Source organism: Mytilus edulis, chromosome 10 (genome assembly GCF_963676685.1).
Source record: "Mytilus edulis chromosome 10, xbMytEdul2.2, whole genome shotgun sequence".
Classification (NCBI taxonomy): domain Eukaryota; kingdom Metazoa; phylum Mollusca; class Bivalvia; order Mytilida; family Mytilidae; genus Mytilus; species Mytilus edulis.
In genome coordinates, this window is record NC_092353.1 from 11,529,069 (window position 1) to 11,549,429 (window position 20,361).

Below are 20,361 nucleotides of genomic sequence, written 5' to 3' on the forward strand. Positions count from 1 at the left end.
TACCTTCAGTTCACATTCAGCATCCAATGGATATTACCTTGAAAAAGAATACAGCAAAGTAGTTCAGAGCTTTTTAGAAAGCTGAAACTTATAATTTTCTTAATTTTCAAAGTGTATATCACTGATGCGTTTTGTTTTAATCTGTGTCAAAAAAGCGTTTACCAGAACGTGTTGGCACATAACGTAATTGGTGTTTGTACATAACGTAATAGGTGTTTGCACCTAACGTAATAGATGTTTGGACATAATGTAATAGGCATTTGCACATAGCGTAATCGGTGTTTGCATATAATGTAAGCGGTATTTGCACATAACGTAATAGTGTTTGCACATAATGAGTTAGTTGTTATACATAACTTAATAGGTATTTTCACATAACGCAATAGGTGTTTGCACATAAGGTTAACTATGTTTGCACATAGGGTAGACGATGTTTGCACATAGGGGGAACGAGGTTTGCACAAAAGGTAAACGAGGTTTGCACAAAAGGCATAAGTTGTTTGCACATAATGTAAAAGGCATTTGCACATGACGTAATGAATGCTCACAGAGAGTATCAATTGTTCGACAAAACGCATAGGAACTATACCATGATGTGTTGTGTTTTTTCACTGGAGATACATATGTATAAACACAACATAACGCCAAAAGACTATAATATCATGAGGTTTACATAGAACAAAGGTGTATCAAAACAAAACCGTTAGAACATTCGGCATAACAATCACATTTGAGACAGGACACAATTTTTAACTGACTTACGTAAAAAAAGAATAGACACAACATAGATAAAATATGAGAGAATGTAAAGGTGGTTGATCATAAGGTTTCGAAGTATTCACAGAATATATAGTAGTTAAAGCATGATGTAATGCCTATTGTACACAACAAACTTTATCAATGACAAATCATACTACTGTATGACCAAACACATAACTAATTTGATATAACACAGAGATGCCGTGTCATGAAATACAGACATTTGCACATAACATAAATAAAAAACGACAGGATGTAAAGACAAAGCGACAGAACACATTAAATATTTACACTATAAGACAGTTCCGGCGTTCCATAACCATGCATTAAAATAAAATGTATTTATCACTAAGTGTAACTATACTACTATGTGTACATAAGTAAGAAATCAGAAACAGGGACACAGAAAAAATCGGATTATGTGAGTTTGATTATGTTTATTATAAACATTATCATTGATATTTTTAAACAAGCGAGACCAAGTGATTCGAATTCATAGCGTTTGGACTATTTGTATAAAGCTGCATATGTCAAAAGTTTGAAGGTTTTACTGCAACAAATACAAGTATGGAACACAGATCCAACGATTTTTTTTCTATTTGCCATATATCCATTGCCCTTGCCCTTGACCTCATTTCTATACTAAATGTCATTGGCCACATGACGATTCATGTGACCGTGAACTTATTTCCTTGATTAATTAGTAAATGTTAAGGGTTTTGTGTTGTTGGTTTTAATAATTATATTGTGTTCATGTCTGTCTGGCAGGATTCATTAGACCTCGACTTAAATGGTTCCAAAAACAATCGGTAAAGTTTCTGTGATATTTTTTGTTTATCTTACAGACCTTCAAAATAAATTGAATTGCGATAATTTAGGCATTTGTGACATGTCAGTGCGTACATTTAAGTATAAATATTATGGTGGGGTTTTCTTTGTTGTTGAAATAAAACCGCCAGTGAAGTTGTTTGCTATGTCCGATCAAATTATATCGTTCGTGAAATTTAAAATTTTCAGTTGTTACACCTTTTTTTCAATTCAAGATCGGTGCAATTTTGTTTGGAATGTTTGGTTGCTTTTAGCTCACTTGACCCAACAGGAAAAGTCATTTTTTTCAACAATTTGCACCGGTCGACCGTCGTTTATTATCTTTCAATACAATTTTTTACATAAATAGTCACATCAAAAATTACTAGGCTGCATTTAACAAACCTTATAAAAAATCACGTGTCTTTTTTAATTATAATTAGTGTATATAGTTTAAAAGTTCACTGTGACCCCGCTTGTCAACCAAGACTGCCGTCATGGCTAAAAAAATAAACATCGGGGGAAATGCAAGTGCGTGATGTTAATTTTTTAAAAACAGCCATAGACATACAAAATTCGAAAGGGCCAGATGATTATCTTCACAATGTTGAGCTCAACCATTTGTCCATTTACTTCAAAATGTTCACATTACTTCTTAAAGGAGTTAATGCATTGCCCTTAAATGACGAATTTGGAATTCTTTTTAACAATGTCTATCTATTATTTTCATATAAAAGTGATATAGCAAAAATGATATGAGAAGACAAGATATACAAATAAGTCGACTTGGCTGATATCCTTATAAAACTTATTGACCTTAGATTTAGAGTTTTTTTTCCATTTCTTTGCGTTTTTACACGCCCGTTACAATTTTGACAGGACGTAGTCTTGTATACATCCGTCCGTTCGTTCGTTTATCCTTCTGTCCAGCGTAAAAATATCGCATCGTAACTTGAGAACAGCTTATCTAATTTTCATGAAACTTAACAACGTTATTTCTCATAATTGTTTAACGATTTGTAAACCTTTTAGTGAAAATCAAATGAAATCTTTTTGAGTTACAGGACATTGTAAGTAAAACAGGAGTGTGTTTTTTTAACATGTCGCGCCATATCTCAAAAACGATGTATCATTATTGGATCAAACTTTACACATTTCTTAGTTATATTAATCTTAACTTCTGCATCCTTTTTGGTGATGTTTTTTTTTTTTTTTTTGTACAACAAAAAAAGGGGGTCACATATTGCGATGCATCTCAAAACCTATATAAAAAAAATATCATAATGTTATAAAGTAATTGGATATCAGTGTTTGCTATTGAGTATTTATATTCCATTTAAAATTAGTTAGAAGATAAGTGAAATAAGGGATACGCCTTTCATTAGGAAAATGTGTATTACTATATATACATATGATTACCTTTGTCCAAAAGTGCCCGTTTAAAATAAATTTAAACACTTTACAATAAATATATATTCAAATTCTTTCGAAAGAAAATTTTCAGATCCGTGTTAATGTTTCTTTTCATAAATTGTTGGTTTAAAAACAATTAAAAAAAACGGGTGATATATATATATAGACGAAACCGGGTGATTGTGTAGTAAACAACATTGAAAAAACAGGTGTATTTTAATTTGACATGACCCATTTTTTTCGTTCCATACTCAGAAACACAAGTATTGAGATGTTCATAATGACAAGTCTTGCAATCTCCGTGTCAGTGTCTATCTTCTCGTACCTTTCTTTCCGTACTATGTGAACAATTTAACGAGAAATTAAACAATTTCGAGGCAAGTCATTTTGACGTGCATTTTTACTTATTTCTCCGTTAATATAGAACGGTTATAGAAAATAATGCATCTCACATTAGAAAATATTTGTATATGTATATATATTCTTCGATATCATAAAAAAATAAGAAAATAAGGAGAAACCTATCTTTCTTCTGTCTATTGATGTTCAGTCATTGTGCCGGATGTTAGATACCATCGAGTCCGAACAATTTCTGCCGGTGTGGTTTAGACACAGTGGTGTATGACGTAAGTAAAATATATGGGTATCCATGTTTGAAATCGACCGTTATCCGGCTAATCACATGTTTATGTCCGTCTTTCCTATAATTCAATTTATATAAATCAATACCATTGTTTTTTCATCAACGATTTTCGATACTCATAAAAGTTTTAATTGATATTCTTGTTAGTTCCAATATTATGTACTTCACATTACGTCATACTTTGTGTTTGTATAGGTATCGTTTAACTCGATTGTAATCGAAGCTTGAAGGAGCAACTAGGTCAATCTATGTTATTTTACTTTTTTTCTAAATCTCAGATGAAGATCTTCCTGTATAAGGGAAGAAAAGGGTATTATGTTGTAACTAAATTCCATTTCGTCTTTTGATACTACGATACACGCAACGTAATTAAATTTGAAAATTTATAATTTATTTTTGTTCACGCCTTCAGAATCAAATCAAAGCTGTAGTACTAAAATATATATACATTTTCAGTAAAATAATCAAAAATAAATAATAATAACGATATTTGGTCTCATTATTATGGATTTATTACCTCTTACCGATGGCTGATAAAGAACATAATTGATTTGTTTAACAGTATATTTTCATTTAATATTTGAAACTTTTTTTTCTATTTCGCAAAAACAATTCATTAATGATCATTAATTTTTAACTTTTTTGATGTGCCTTGTTAATATTTCAATATGTTTTATTACCAAGCTTTTGTTTTGCAAATACTATCTGTTTCAGGGTTTCTGACTCCATCATTAAGTTAATAAGCATAAATACAAAAAAAAAGATAGACAAAACTAAAAAATACAGCAACGAAAAACAAACAGTTCATATACTATAAAGGTTTGACACAGGCGGAACTGATAACTAAGTTTAAAAAGGGGTATACTCTCATCAGGTACGGAACCTAGATCTCTAAAATTAAACACTTTATGGAGTATTTAGCAACACTGAAAGCAGTTATTTGTACACTGAATACTATAAAAGATCTAAAATACGAATATGTAAACATCCCCACGCATATCTAGCCATGTCATATTTGTAAAAGTGGTGTAGTATGGATAAAATTACATGCTATTACTCTTTTTTATTTCGTATGTATAGTGTTAGGTCTGTTTGTAATAAAATAATATATTTTAGGTAAACCATAGTTAGTATTTAAACTTTAAATTTTAGTTGCAATAAAACATCAGGAAGTTGGAATTCATATAACAGGCATGTGACTGCATACACTTGAATAAGTAATTTTGTCACTAAAATAATCACACAAAAAATGAGTATGAACATCATAGGAGTTGGACTATTTTGGATCTTACTATCCTTAAAAGAAGGTCAGTTGTATATGTGTTTATATATAAGATTTCAATGTATAACTTGACAAATTTGTAAAAGGAACTCTGTTAAAGGCAAGAATTGTGCCTGCCAAAAAAAGGAAAATCACAAAAATACTGAACTCCGAGGACAATTCAACACGGAGAGTCCCTAATCAAATGGCAAAATCAAATGATAAAACACATCAAATGAATAAATTACAACTGTCATATTTCTGACTTGGTACAGGCTTTTTCAAATGTAGAAAATGGTGGATTGAACCTGGTTTTATAGTGCTAAACCTGTCACTTGTATGACAGTCGCATCAAATTCCGTTACTTTGCAAGTGATACTTAGTAGTACAGTTATTGTTGTTTTACTTAATTTAGTTAATTGTATGCGTTAAAAATACAAAAGTTGAATCCTAAGATTTATTGTACAAAAATATGTGCAACTGCTAACAAACTCTAAAATTAGAAATATGTCACCATCTTTATAGATAATGAATCATGCTAGCTTTTTTCTTATCTCTTATTATTTCCCCTATGAATGAGAAGATGTGGTATGATTGACATTAAAACAACTATCTACAAGATATAAAAATCACATATAGAGTGTATGACATCAATTAAAATATATAATGGAACAAATTGGCAAGATGATGAGTACAGTATGTTCCTATGATTCCACAGTTGTTGAAAAACACGTCCTCCATACGAAAACATCATGCTTTCAGTAAAGAAATCATACATAATCGTATACATCCTACAGAAAATTGTTCTGTTCAAATCAACAAACAAACGAATAAAAACCGTGTAAGACAAAGTAGAATGACATCCATACCCGATATTGTATGTAAGAAAAGCTACAAGAAAATCAATGATTTTATACTTTAAAGATGATGACAGATACACATGTCTCAATGTTAAACCCTCCACTCTTAATTGTTCACGATAAACAGTTATCTAACATGTTTTATTTATCATGAAATATATGGCATGTACGTTCAGATCAATATTTATTTACTCTTGCAGTTCAAAGTAAAAGAAATAAAACGGAATGTATCGTGCAAAATACAAATGTTGATTGCAGACTTGAGATTTCTTGCAAAACGAAGTTCTGGTTGCCATTTGCCGTGTCTATAACCTCAATTATCATATTTGCCATAATATTAACCGTCGTACTAGTTCGATATAGATATGCTGTTAAGGACTTTTTATTGAAATTTAAAATGAAAATGAGAAATTATAAAGAATTGAACAATGAATATACTTATGATGCTTTTATATCATATAGTCATAAAGATTCGGAATGGATTAAACAGTTCCATGACAAGATCAGCAGTATGGGCTTCGATTTATGTCTGGATGCCAAGGACTTTATTGCTGGTCTAGGTATTGCAGGAAATATTGTAAATGCAATAGAATCCAGCCGAAAGGTGGTATTTATTGTAACTCTAAATTTCTTAAAGAGTACTTGGGGATCGTATGAAATGGAAATGACCCGTATGCATGCATTTCAGAAGGGAAGAGAAGACATGGTGATTGTTGTTGTAAAGGATGAGATAAAGATATCCGATATGCCGGAAGTATTAAAAAATATGTGGTTCAAAATTACATGTATCAAATGGCCAAACGATGACAACTTGCCATACAATACGGAGGAAACATTTTATGAAAAGATGAAAATGTCTCTCCAAAGGACGGAGAATACTACTTTACTTTATTCTAGAAATTCAGTTGTATAAAGCCTTTGTCATTATTTCAGTAATAATAAATAATAATAAGTTTTATTTATATAAGTTGGAGTCAAGTCATACGTTTTGGATTAATAGTGATTAAAATATTTCAATGAGACTGAAGAATTATTTTTGTTGTTATGACAAATAATAATTTTACCTTGCGTAGCCGTGCGCAAAATGTATTTTTGTTTTGGTGGGGTTCGTGTTGTTTATTCTTTAGTTTTCTGTGTTGTGTCGTGTGTGCTATTGTTTGTCTATTTGTCTTTTTTATTTTTAGCCATGGCATTGTCAGTTTATTTTAGATTTATGAGTTTGACTGTCCCTTTGGTATCTTTCGTCCCTCTTTTAAGTTACCGCTCACATTCATCCAAGTTCTGATTAATGAATAGTCATGTATGAAAAGCATAAACATATAATTGTTTACTTTTATAAATTGTGACTTGGATGGAGAGTTGTCTTATTGACACTCATACCACATCTTCTGATATCTAATATCTTTGCTGACTGCTCTTGGTTGTTCTGCATTCCTTTCACTTAGTGTGTCCTTTTAGTGGTGGTTTAACATTAACATATAAGTGAGAGTTCGGCTAGCCATATAACCAGGTATAACCCACCATGTTTCCGTAAAAGGTCAAAATGTCGCAGATGTAACCTATAGTTTGCTTCTATATATTAGGGTTCATGGACATACCTCTCCTACGTGCACGTAGTGGAAGTCATTTTATTTTAGCTCTAATTTTAATAAACCTTTTGACCGGTAAATCAAATATATATTTTGGAAATTTATTGGTATTTTATTTTGAGATCATGAAGAGTATTTGTTTTTTCTTATCAAAAAGAAAACTTGTGCCTGTCCTAAGTCAGAAGCCTGTAATTCAGTGGTTGTCATTTGTGTATGTGTTACATATTTGTTTTTCGTTCATTTTCTTTACATAAATAAGGCCGTTAGTTTTCCCGTTTGAATTGTTTTACATTGTCTTATCGGGGTCTATGATAGCTGACTATGCGGTATGGGCTTTGCTCATTGTTGAAGGCCGTACGGTTACCTATAGTTGTTAATGTCTGTGTCATTTTGGTCTTTTGTGGATAGTTGTCTCATTGACAATCATACCACATCTTCTTTTTTATATGTAAAAATAGGTACGAATGATACCTTCAGGACAATCATAGTTCGAAAACACACTGACAACGCCATAGCTAAAAAATAAAATCAATAGAAAAACAGTAAAAAAAAAGAACGTAAAAAACTAAAGACTGAGCAACACGAACCCCGTAAAAGACTGGGGTGATCTCAGGTGCTCTGAAAGAGTATGCAATCCTTTTCAAAAGGCGGCACCAGAAGTGTTACTTATTTTAGTACAAACCTAGAAATAAGTCTTTTTTGGAAGATCGCATACGAGAAAGGGGAACTTGATTAATTTCGACATTAAGGAAGCTGGCTTGTCATGTTTTGGATTTTTTTGTCAGATTTTCGGAATCCTCTGGTTTTATCAATTTGAATGTCTTGACAAAATTTGCCCGGTGATCCCCATTTTTCCGTTTGTAAATCTTTTACATGTATAATGATAAGCCATCTGTAAAAGTTTTATAAAATTTTAATTACTTTTTAACAGTTTTTGATAACTTCAACTTGTCAATGATAAAGCTATGAAAAGTCAAGAATATTTTCCCGCCAAAATTTCATTGGCTAATATCTCGAAAACAAGCACGGTGACCTATATATTTTGTTTTGCTCTTTGGATTCCTTCATTAATCCCTTATCAATGTAAACTAGTGTTTTGAAAAGTTAATTACTTTGAAACCGAGAAGCGAACTCCTTTAAGAACATATCCGCTAGTATCTGTGAAATGGATTTCCACAACAGTCTACTAAATCTTCCGAAACTTCAGAAGGAAGAATTTTAACTTGGTCACTTGGATCGCTTGGTTTAATAGCTTCAATCATTTATCAAATTAAACATGATAGGAAATACAAACCCTGGAACAATCAAGTTTAAAAACAAGTATGTAACTGATGAATGGGGATTAAGCGAAAACAACGTCTTTGTCTGAACCAGATAAAAAGAAATGTTTATAGTACCTTACAAGATTTTGTAATTCTATATGCAGACGCTACTGGAATGTGGCTATATAGCAATGGAAAGTTCAAAATTTGAAAACAAAAATGACTTTTTATAAACTTTTGTTTTCAACCTACCCGCATGGTCAAATACCAGTCTAAGATGTAAGTCAAGTTATGAGACAGACTTTTTCAACTGATTTTTTATAGTTAGTTCTTTTGTTATACTGTTAAACCACTGTCCATGGTTAGGGGAGGATTGAGATCCCGCTGACATGTTAACCCCGCCACATTCTGTATGTAAGTGCCTGTCCAAAGTCAGAAGCCTGTAATTCAGTGCTTTCCGTTTGTTTATGTGTTACATATAAGTTTTTCGTTCAATTTTGTATATAAATAAGGCCGTTAGTTTTCTCGTTTGATTTTTCTTTTACATTGTAATTTCTGGGGCTATTATAGCTGACTATGCGGTATGAGCTTTGCTCAATGTTGAAGGCCTATAGTTGTTAATTTCTGTATCATTTTGGTCTCTTATGGAGAGTTGTCGCATTGGCAAACATACCACATCTTTTTTGTTTTGTATATACTAACAGTATCTGTTGCTTTATTTATATTAAATTTGATGGGATATATATATGTTCAACGTAGTAAACAAATTAAAGCGGAAAGTAAAATTAAAGGATTCTTTCTTCCTTAGCTGTTCCTATAAGATGTCAGCTTCATAAAAAAAAGTAACAAGTCTGAGAGAAGAGGGGCACAGTTTTGATTCTCGGAAATTGACGATTGTTTGTTTAAAAACACGTCCTCCAAACGTAACAAATATTGACTAGAGGTATAGGGGAGAGGTTGAGATCTCATAAACATGTTTAACCCCGCCGCATTTTACGCCTGTCCCAAGTCAGAAGCCTCTGGCCTTTGTTAGTCATGTATTATTTTCAATTATTGTTTCTTGTGTACTTGGAGTTTAGTATGGCGTTCATTATCACTGAACTAGTACATATTTATTTAGGGGCCAGCTGAAAGACGCCTCCAGGTGCGGGAATTTCTCGCTACATTGAAGACCTGTTGGTGACCTTCTGATGTTGTCTTTTCTATGGTCGGGTTGTTGTCTCTTTGACACATTCCCCATTTCCATTCTTAATTTTATTTTTATGTCAATCAAGAAATCAAGCATTTTGATTATGTCAGTTTCAGAGAATTTGTTTTTTGAATAGGAAGGAGGACAAGATAGTTGTATCTACGTAGGACAATTTTTATCAAACAAAGCAGAACCAACTCTTTCAATGTTTCATTAAGTTTGGAATGGGAATTACTTGTGTAAAGTGTTGAAAGGTCAAATGTTATAATAATATTGCAAGATTAAAGAGTCTTCTTAGAGCGTATGAACTATACAAAGTAAAGTCATTAAAATACTGAACTCCGAGGAAAATTCAAAACGGAAAGTCCCTAATCAAAAAGCAAACCCAAAAGCTTAAACACATCAAACGCATAGATAGCAACTATCATATTCTTGACTTGGTACATGCATTCTCTTATGCAGAAAATAGTGGATTGAACCTGATTTTATAGCTAGCAACACCTCTCATTTGTATGACAGTCGCATCAAATTCCATTACATTGAAAACAACGCGTTAACAATACAGACAGATATAGTAGGTACAAATCTCAAAAATATGGGTACAGCAGTCAACATCTTCATCTTAATCACTAAAAACACAAATAATGTAACAAAAAGGCACAAAATGGCATATAGTCCAAGCATATTAGCTTAGAATTAAAAGACAAGAATACACAAATTTAACATCGTACAATAACACAATGACAGGCTGTATAAGTACAGAGCGACGTTATGTGTGTATCAAAGAAACTTAAAAAGGCATATAGACAAAGCACACAGCAAAAATGAAAGACAAGCATGGTTTACAATAGCACAATAACGGGATCCATACATACAGAGCCACACTGTATGTATCACATTAACACCAAAAAGCTTTCAGACAAAGCATTTTAGCAAAAATTAACACAAATACGAGAATATCATTAACAATAACATTATGACAGGATGTACAAGTACCACAAGTATATTAATCATTTTTTTTTCTCAATAAAAACAAGTAAATAATTTGCAAAGATGCACAAAAAGGCATATAAAGAGGTTTCGTTGAAGACCAAGCAATATACCGTGTTTTGTAAGAGAAAGTACGCAATTTACGTATCCAATACAGTGCTGACGGATCAAGTTGCAATTACAACGAACAAAGAATAGACCTATGGTTATTCAATATTCCTCTTTAGTAAATGTCGAGGGGTATATGTTTAGTTTCCTAATGAATTATTATACCTGATTCATTTATCATGCAGTTTATCTAATGTTATGTTCACACAAGAACCTTGTTGTTTAGGGGGTTTACTTGCGTCGACAACACCATATTTGTCATGGAAGTAGGTCAAATGGTTTGCAACATTTTGTTTTTTTAAGATTGATGTAACATGGGCATAAATAGACTACAAGTTAATTCTGCTTATACATCCCTGACTTTTTTAAAATGACTTTCAGTATTCATGATAAAGGTATTACCACTTTGGACGAATATTATGTATAATATGGTATTATCGGTCTTTTAATCAAAGAAGGTGGACACTAAATCCACTTTATCTTAAAGGTTCCGATTACAATCGAGACATACGATACAGATTAAATATAATTAGAACTTCATATGAATGCGGAAGATTGAAATAGAGAACAAAACCATTGAAAAATACACCAATAAAATGCAAGTCGGGTATACATTATATACACGGGAAAGAACACAACTAGACTACTTACATTGCATTGTGTTCATATCGGTGTACAAAGTAAAATCACCAAAATATCGAACACCGAGGAAAACTTTAAATGGAGAGTCCCACAAAACCAGATTCTACCCACCATTTTTTCTTTACAAAATGCCCTGTACCAAGTTAGGAATATGGCTATTGTTATATCATAGTTCGTTTCTGTGTGTGTTACCTTTTAACGTTGTGTTTCGTTTTCGTGTGTGTTACCTTTTAACGTTGTGTTTCGTTTCTGTGTGTGTTTCCTTTTAACGTTGTGTTTCTTTTGTGTCGTTTTTTTCTCTTATTTTTTAGTGTGAATTCACATTATTATACGACGTGTCAAGGTACTTTTCTAACCCAAATTCATGTATTTATTTTTGATGTTATATTTGTTATTCTCATCAGATTTTGTCTAATGCTTAGTTCGTGTCTGTGTATGTTACATTTTAAAAATGTTGTGTCGTTTTTCTCCTCTTATATTTAATGCGTTTCCCTTGGTTTTTGTTTGTAACCCGAATTTGGTTTTTTTCTATCGATTTATGAGTTTTGAAGGTACATATAAACTAGAGGCTCTAAAGAGCCTGTGTCGCTCACCTTGGTCTATGTGAATATTAAACAAAGGAAGCAGATGGATTCATGACAAAATTGTGTTTTGGTGATGGTGATGTGTTTGTACATCTTACTTTACTAAACAGTCTTGCTGCTTACAATTATATCTATCTATAATGAACTTGGCCCAGTAGTTTCAGTGGAAAATGTTAAGGTTTATGTACCCTTCTGTAGCCATTTTTGTACGAATTTTTCAAACCTCAATTGTATCAAAACTAAAGATATAATAAATAACAGAGATAGGCCATTTAGTACATGTTCCAAGGGGAAACTTGATGCAAAGCATAATTTTCTAAGGGTACATAAACCTTAATAAAAATTTACAAATTTTATGAAAATTGTTAAAAGTTGACTATAAAGGACAATAACTCCTTAGAGGGTCAATTGACCATTTCGGTCATGTTGACTTATTTGTAAATCTTACTTTGCTGAACAGTATTGCTGTTTACAGTTTATCTCTATCTATGATAATATTCAAGATAATAACCAAAAACAGTAAAAATTCCTTGAAATTACCAATTCAGGGGCAGCAACCCAACTACCGGTTATCCGATTCATCTGAAAATTTCAAGGCAGATAGATCTTGACCTGATAACCAATTTTATCCCATGTCAGATTGCACTTAATGCTTTGTTTTTTTAATTATCAGCCAAAAACTGCATTTTACTCCTATGTTCTATTTTTAGCTGTGGGGGCCATTTTGGTAGGACATTTTTGAAACTAGATACCCAAATGATGATTGTGGCCACGTTTGGTTTAATTTGGCCCAGTTGTTTCAGAGGAGAAGATTTTTGTAAAAATTAACTAAGATTTACGAAAAATGGCTAAAAATTGAATATAAAGGGCAATAACTCCTAAAGGAGTCGACTGACAATTTCGGTCTTGTGATTTTTTTGTAGATCTTACTTTGCTGAACATTATTGCTGTTTACAGTTTATCTCTATGATAATATTCAAGATAATAACCAAAAACAGTAAAATTTCCTTAAAATTACCATTTCAGGGGCAGCAACCCAACAACAGGTTGTCCGATTCATCTGAAAATTTCAGGGCAGATAGATCTTGACCTGATAAACAATTTTACCGCGTGTAAGATTTGCTCTAAATGCTTTTGTTTTTGAGTTATAAGCCAAAAACTGCATTATACCCCTATGTTCTATTTTTAGCCATGGCGGCCATCTTGTTTGGTTGGCCGGGTCACCGGACACATTTGTTAAACAAGATACCCCAATGATGATTGTGGCCAAGTTTAATTTAATTTGGCCCAGTAGTTTCAGAGGAGAAGATTTTTGTAAAAATTAACGACGACGGACGACGACGGACGACGGACGCAAAGTGATGGTAAAAGCTCACTTGGCTCTTCGGGCCAGGTGAATTAAAAACTGCAAGTTTGGTGTACATCATATTCATCAGGAAGTAAAATAATCTTACTATTCAATTGAACCAGGAAGATCAGTTGAAGTAATTCAATACGAAATGACATAACATACGTAGCAAGTTAATTGTAGATTTAAGTTAAGAATATAAGCCTTATATCTTACTATAAAACACTGTTTAAGACTTCAAAAAAGGTAAAAAGAATCAAACAAACAACATGTTTTTTTTAAGATTTCTTCCTTCAAGTGAATTAATTGTTTTATTAATAAACTTTATTAGCATTATCCTCCATGTTTCCTCTTTCTGAGTAGTAAAGCCGTACATTGAACTATAATGGTTTACTTTTATAAATTGTTATTTGGGTGGAGAGTTATCTCATTGGCACTCATACCACATCTTCCTATATCAAATAACACATAAACAAAAGACAAAATTAATTACAGTTGAAAGTCAAAAAGCATCATTGCTTCATATGTACATTTGGATAGAGAGTTGTCTCATTGGCACTCATACCACATCTTCCTATACATATAAAGACACAGCGTATTGGTATCAGTAAATTTGCGTTCAGCATGGAAAACTTAATATATTTTCCCGTTAATACCTTGACATGCGTTTTGTGTCTCAAAATGACAAAAGACGATGATAGTCCAGCAATATTTTGGGACAATTGATCACTTTGTGGTAAAAGCATGAAACTTTGCACAGTGTTAGTTATGATGCTTATAAATATTTTTGGATATGGAGCCATCAAAAAAATTTCCACAATGGCCGCCAATTTCAAAATGGCCGCCAACAGTCATGAAGAAGAGTCTAAAAATATAGTATAATTTATCATTGGAAAATAAAAACACAAAACTTTGCATATTGCTAGTTATGATGATAATTAATCATTTCTGAATATGGAACACTCAAAAATAATTCCATAATGGCCGCCAATTTCAAAATGGTGGCCAACAGTCATGAGGCAGAGTCCAAAACTATGGCTTAATTTATCATTCGAAAATAAAAGCACAACACGTTGCATATTGCTAGTTATACATTTATATTGCTTATTATTCTTTTATGAATATGGAACAATAAAAAATAATGCCATAATGGCCGACAAATTCAAAATGGCCGCAAACAGTCATGATGCAGATCCACAAAAATGGTATAAATGATCATTTGAAAATTAAAGCACAAAACTGTGCATATTGCTTGCTATGATGCTTATTAATCTTTTATGAATATGGAACAATAAAAAATAATTCCATAATGGCCGACAAATTCAAAATGGTGGCCAACAGTCAAGAGGCAGAGTCCAAAAAATGGCTTAATTTATCATTCGAAAATAAAAGCACAACACTTTGCATATTGCTAGTTATACATTTATATTGCTTATTAATCTTTTATGAATATGGAACAATAAAAAATAATGCCATAATGGCCGACAAATTCAAAATGGCCGTCAAAAGTCTTATTATCAGAAACCATAAACATTCTTGCTTTCAAATATGACACTGGTCCTGCATTGGAGATAATCAATTGTTCAACATATCAAATGCAGCTATGTTTGTTTCGTACTGTTATTTTCGCATCAAATTAGGAATTTAAAGGAACCTTCCCAAAGTGATGTCAGGAAAATTCTGTACCCCAGTCATTGCTTTCTTTGGTCAGCACGATTCAGTTTGGACCCAACATTTAGGATCGTTTATATTCTCAGTCGACATTAACGAATAGCACAGCGCTTCTGATGTATAGATGTACAAAGAAACTATCAAACCGTCACATAAAAAGTAAAATCACAAAAATACTGAACTTATAGAAAAATCAACCTGGAAAGTTCATAATCATACGCTAAAATCAAATAACAAAACGCATCAAAAACGAATGGACAAGAACGGTCATAAAAGATCATGAACCTACAGTTTGTGCTTATTTGGGAATCGTAGTCCTCTGTAAGACTAGAAAACGTGATCTACATGAAGTAGATACTTTCTTCAAACTTGGACTAATTGTGTCCTACCACCGAGTGTAAGAAATTTCAACTTCCATGGCTTATGATCGTTATGTAAAAGACGGTATAGTTTGCCCTACCAATCTACTACAAAATATATTTACTTCATCTGCTGTAGACAATATTGATCACAATTCAATCAGTATATCGTCAAAAGATTCATTCGATGGTACAGGTATATCTTTATTCCAACATATTTCAGAAGATGTTCAAGGCGTTGTTCAAACATTTCTCCAATCTGAACCTATGTTGAAATGCCAGTCAAAGAGAGTTTTTCTTTTACCATTACCAAAGAGTTATTCTAATCTTCCACCAGCTGTACTAAGATTCAACGAACCAGATATCCCATTAGTTGAAGGAGAACTTTCAATTGATATGTCCTCATTCCCAGCTGCATTCAAAGGGAAACTCAAATGGCTGAAACATGTTTCAGAAAAATCAAGTGTTAAGGCTAAAGTGGGTACAAATATTTCATGGTCCGCCTATCATGCTGTAGTACTGCCAGATGCGAATAAATTACTAGCGGTGTCTTCCCTTCTACCTCTGTTTCATGAGCAAGCAAAATCTGTTGCATTGATACGACACTCATTGAACATTATTCGTAACGCTGTTTGAAAGCTAAATCCAGGCCAAACTCCAGTTGTTTCTTTTGACCAACCCCTTTTCACAATAACAAAACAAATATAATGAAACTGGCCTCAGATGTATGGCGAGGATCACTTTGTAATGATGCTCGGTGGCCTACACATAGAAATGGCTGCGTTCAAAGCATTTGGTAGTTGGTTTGAAGATAGTGAATGGACAAGTGTTTTAGAAAATGCGCAGGTTACATCACCAGGTACAGCTGATTCATCCCTAAAGGCTTCTCCTGTTACAACAACACGTAGAACACACCAAGTTACAGCATACACACTTTACCGTTTATTGTCAAACGCGTACTGCCAGTACAAAGATGTTTTGAGGTATGATGAAGTTATCTTAGAATTTGAAGAGTGGTGTTTGGAACTATCTAAACAATCTCCTCACTTTAAATTCTGGTATATAACTCTCAAATTTGAATTTACATTATTAATATTTATAAGGTCTATACGTGAGGCTAACTTTTTATTATATATTGAAGCTCTCTCAAAGATCATTCCTTGGTTCTTTGACTTGGATCACACCAACTATTCACGATGGCTGCCAATTCGTCTGCGTGATACGCTTCAGTTGCCAAAAAAGAATCCATAAACCAACAGAGCAATCCTTAGCGGCAACCCTTTTTGTCACCAAGACCGAGAAGAAATTTTCCTGTTTGGCTTTTAATCAAGCGGACGACCAAATAATGCGTATGTTAAAGCAGATTGTGGTGCTGTTGACGGAAAATCCAGATGAATGGTTGCTGGGCCTGAAGTGGCTAGTTTTGTAAATGAATTTGAAAATGTCACTGAATGCTTTGTATATACTAACGAATCTAATAAACCTCATCATGAACAAATATTATCCTTCCAAGAATCATTCCAAACAGACTGCAGATTGAATAGCTGTGGATAGGTTTTGGCACTAGGAAGAACTTACGATATATCCGTTCATGGACTGTGCCTTGCCCTAGGACCATTGAATCGAAAGTCTTTCCACTGTGTCATGCTTTTATCGGTTGTGACATAGCCTCAGCTTTTTTCTGTGAAAGGTAAGAAATCAGCTTGGGACACATGGTCCGTATATGAGGAGATTTCAGAAGCATTTTTAAAAGTAACGGTATGTTGTGCTTTTGTATGATCGGTCTAGTACAAATTATACGATGAATGAGTTAAGAAAATAGTTATTCACACAGAAGACAAGAACAATTGACAATATCCCTCCAACACGTGATGAACTTCAACATACGAAACGTACAGCTTACCAAGGTAGTGTTATTTTGGGAATAGTTTAGGTGCAAATCCAAGTATGCCATCACCAGATTTATTTGGTTGGCAAAGACTTGATGGTACTTGGGTACCATTCTTTTCTGTGCTTGCTGACACTTCAATGTCATGCCAAGATCTCATCCACTGTACAGTAAGAAATGATGTCGAGGAGCATGTAAATGCTTGAAAGCAGCATTAAATTGTACAGCATTATGCAACTACTCAACGGACTGTGAAACAACGGACTGTGATTGAGTCACTGTGCTTTATTTTGATTTTCCTGCACTTTGATCATATTGTCATTATAATTTTAATATATGTTAACTTTATGTTAAATAGCTACTTGGGAGTTTTTTTTTTTATTTCTTACCTTATTTCTGAAAAATAAATTCTCTTTGTAGAATTAAATACTGCATATGTTGTTTTTTTTTTTTTCATTTCAGGAAAATTGTTAAATTTTCTAGGGTTATTACCTGTAACTGTGGGAAAAAAAACTCGTCAAAGATGCCATTTTGAGTTGAATCGACCATTTTTATTTCATAGCTAATGTCACTTGTTACATTAAATAATAATATGTTTGTATATACGTGCTCCATTATTTTTTAATAATTTTTATACCATATTTAAAAAGAAACGTAAAATTTTGACATGTTAAACGGCGCCATTTTGAATATTGCCGCCATTTTGGAAATATAATCTATGCACGTATGTTTTGTTGATACACTGAAGGCCTTTATTTATATCCAATGACCAGTTTCACGGATTTGGTAACTTTCTATCACACAATGATGGTGTACACATACGAGTACTGTCAAACTTAGACATTTTGACGCGCCATTTTGAATTTGGACGCCATTTTGATGATTTCTTTATTATAAGTTTTACAAAAATAATAACTGACATATCTTAATTGTATTTCATTAAGTTTGTTACATCTTCTGAACTCATTAAAATTGAAAGTCTTCATCACATGAATGATGTTATACTTATGTCGGCCATCTTGAATTTAGCGGCCATATTGGATTTTTTTTTCGTGGCTCCATATCTGAATTTTGTCTATACCCCTTAATCTTTTATTATGCCAAGTTTCATGCTTTTACCATAAAGTGATCAATTATTCTGATATCCTCTGGACTATGAAGGAAGACTATGAAAGTATATTCTAAATGCAAAAATGTCTTTATAAGTTAATGTGTTGTTTCAAACTTTTGATTTAAATCAAACGTGTATTCCAATATATTCGATTTCAGTGTGGATTACAAAGACGATATGGTTATAGCAGCTTATAATGACAAGTTGTATAACGTAGTCAACTGATATGACTCCCTTATTTTTGCTGAGATTTATTTCCCATTAGGTAAATGGTAAAAATAAATAGTGAAGTCTGTACGGTTGATATCGAGGGAAAATATACACTATACACAATATAGTATTTCTCAAATTGATGCATTTAACTGCTTTCATCCACCTCATTTAAGCGTGGTGGGTAGCTGTCTCATTGTCAGGCATACCCTATTTCTATATTTTTATATAGATGAAATGAGTTTGTAAATTTTTATGATAACATATACAGGTTATCTATTGTACATTAGAAAATTCGAGCCGTTGCCTACAGTCAAGGTTTAGAACAAAATTTAAAAAAGAACTATGTTTTAACATTAATACTAGAAGTCTCCTATTAAAGTAATATGAAACTTCAAATTAAAAAAAAAAGGATGCATGTGTTTTCTATTTCTAAACGGCTAGGTTTTTTTTTATATTAAACTTATACTTTTGTCTGAAGAAATTCTTTAGTTTGACGAAATTGAGAAGACATTTACTTTTTTAAATTGTTGGCTTCCAGAAAACAATAAGCCCGCGTTTTGACTCGTAAAATCCGGTGATCGCAATACACAAGTGCGGAGGGGAATACAAAATTGGTAGAGAGAGTCATCAAACGTAAACATTGCTCCGTCATCGAAATAAACAATATATTATTGTAATTGTTAAACACGTGCTCACCTCAAAATCCACTCTTCTTTGTTGATTGTGTACAAAGGGTACAATTGGTAAACGTCGACTTCAAAACACAACCTTTAATGAGCTGTCATATTATCACACCGCGCTGAAGTAAGTCCATTATTCATAGTTCATTATTCAAAATTCAATAATGAATAATGAAATAGTTCACTATTCACTATTCAATGTTTTGAAAATGAATAATGAATAATGAAATAGTTTATGTTTCATTATTCAACTTGAAGCGGTAAATAGTGAAATAAAAATATAAAAAATTGACTGTGACACTATAGCTATATCCCGTATTTCTAAATTCGTCATTTTGGTGTTATCTAACAAATATTCAAATAAATAAAATAAATAAATAAAAAGCCTCTTTCAATTTTGATTTGATATATATATCTAGTTCCTAGTTTCGGAGGATAAACTAGTGGGTTTTTCTAACTATTTTTAACAGAAATTCCTTGGTTCAATGTATGGACGACCTGATTACCAAAACATATTTTTTTCAAAATTGAAATACTCTACGTGGTCTTTCTTTTTTTAAATTTTCACTGGACCTTTGCTATTTACATCATTTAATAAATAATGGATAAAACAAGTCGTTTGTGCCGCAATGACCATTAGAGGGGTTACGGAGGACCTAAATGCCAAAATACGCATGAAAATTAAGAAATAGCCAATTTTGAATAATGAAATGGATATTTTGAATAATGGAATGGACTGCTGCGACCCTTTAGCCCCTAAAAACAGATATACCTGATACCTCATTCGAAAGCTTATTACGAGAGGAACAAAATGTATATAGTGAATATGTTCCGCAACGAATATTAGAGTAGGAACGAAGGATTGAAATACCGAAATACGCTTGAACATTGATAATTAGCCAATTTTGAATAATGAAATATATATTTTGAATAATGGAATGGATTGTTCTGACCCCTTAGCCCCTAATTACAGAGATACCTTAT

At 32.6% G+C, this 20,361-nt stretch overlaps 1 protein-coding gene across 4 annotated transcripts in view; it reads left to right on the top strand.

Moving 5' to 3' along the window:
* The window catches only part of LOC139493400 (toll-like receptor 4), a 111,215-nt gene that overhangs the window by 40,760 nt on the left and 50,094 nt on the right, over positions 1 to 20,361 (top strand). The window contains exons 2-3 of one of the 4 annotated variants that reach the window (XR_011656994.1): positions 4,775 to 4,929; positions 5,944 to 6,765. The exons of 1 other annotated variant lie outside the window; for it this stretch is intronic. The gene's annotated coding sequence lies outside the window, so the exon portion shown is untranslated. Of the gene's footprint in view, positions 1 to 4,774; positions 4,930 to 5,943; positions 6,766 to 20,361 lie in introns of those variants that run through there. 2 more of the 4 variants (XR_011656996.1, XR_011656995.1) reach the window with 2 other exon arrangements.